This window comes from Pituophis catenifer, unplaced genomic scaffold (genome assembly GCF_029215685.1).
Source record: "Pituophis catenifer annectens isolate HBS135680 unplaced genomic scaffold, rPitCat1.0.hap2 SCAF_83, whole genome shotgun sequence".
Lineage (NCBI taxonomy): Eukaryota > Metazoa > Chordata > Lepidosauria > Squamata > Colubridae > Pituophis > Pituophis catenifer.
In genome coordinates this window covers 29,305-30,932 of record NW_027256963.1, presented here as the reverse complement: position 1 = coordinate 30,932, position 1,628 = coordinate 29,305, and positions in this window count along the sequence as shown.

Here is a 1,628-nt window from a genome sequence, read left to right as displayed (position 1 = left end):
ATCACGCAATCAAAGATCTTGTCTGTCCAGCTGCTCAAAACTCACCTGGCACGCACGGGCCGATGCCTTTTAATATAATTTTGCTATTTAAAGAGTTTGCAAACGATTTATGATTTGCTTCGTGCCAGACATTTGCACCCCTGGATTGTTTTCATCCAATTTCCAAGTTTTTAGGGAAGGGAGAGGCTCAAATCCGATTTGGTGCATTTGAGATTTAAGTTATTTCAGAAATATGAAAAATAATATAAGTCCCCCTGGATTCTCCCTTATCCATTCTTTCAGACACTCGGTATTCCGTTTAGCAATTATATTTGTTGCAAATATAATATATCGTAAAAGAGGGCAAATTTCACTGAATAAATGTTTCACTTAGCCAAGGAATTTTGGGCTCAATTGTGGTCATTAGTTGAGAAGTAACTGTATCAGGAGCAGTGGAAGAGGAAAATATCTAGAAAATGTCTATTTTTTATACAGATAAATAAGCTCTAAATAGTTTCTCTACTTTAGAAACTTAAAGTTGTGTAGATTACAAATCCCAGAATCGCTGGCTGGGGGATTCTGGGAGTTGAAATCCACACATTGTCAAGTTGCCAAAAATTGAGAAATAAATGATTTATAGCTTATTTATCTCTACAAAACCCGTGTTATTTCTGTTCTGTCAAGTCTATGCATGGCCACTTATGAAATTCAGCAGATTCTTACGGCAAGCAGCTTTATATTTTTAGATTTGTCTCTGGGGAAGAGAAAACAACAGTGGTAGTAAACAAAAAAGAAAAATAAAAGAGTTATGTCAAGTTATATGGCTTTGGCATTTTGCTACCCAAGAGGTTGTGTCAAAAATTGGATGGGGAAGTCGGGTCTTGCAAGGAATTGACACAATCCAGCTTTTTTGGCACACGGCTCAGCACAAAAATTATGTAGAAGGATGCAAATCAGCTGGGATTGGCGAAACAGACCATTTAACTTAGAATAAACTTGAATTAGGCGATCCATGTTGGAGATTTCTCTCGCTCTTTGGAAAAGAATATGGAATACAGGTACTCTTTGTCTTATGTCCATGATTTGAGCCCAAAATTTCCATTGCTAAGCGAGTTTCCCCCCCCTTCCCCATGTTACAACATTTCTTGCCAGAGTTATTAAGTGAATCACTGCAGTTGATAAATTAGCAACCCGGTTGTTAAGTGAATCTTGGCTTCCCCGCTGATTTTGCTTGTCAGGAGATCAGCAAAAGCGGATCACGTGACTCCTGGGGGACCCTTTGCAACCGTCACAAGTACATGCCAGTTTCCAAGCGTCCCAATTTTGATCACGTGACCCAGAGGGATGCTCTAATGGCCGTGTGAAAAAAGTTGCATTTTTTCTGCAACTTCATTGTAAGTTCAAACGGTCACTAAGTGAATGGCTGCAAGTCAAGGACTACTTGGAAACAGGCAAATAAATTACACGAGACGCGGGTGAGGATGGCAGATCCTTCCGTACGAGCATCAAGGATTTCTTTCTGACCAGCCTGTGGGCAGGAAGAGGTTGTGTGAAAAGACAGCACCTGCGATTGTTAAGTTAGTCATTCGATTTTATTATCAGGGGAAAAGAAAAAACAGGTTACAGCCAAATCAATTAACAAGAATATC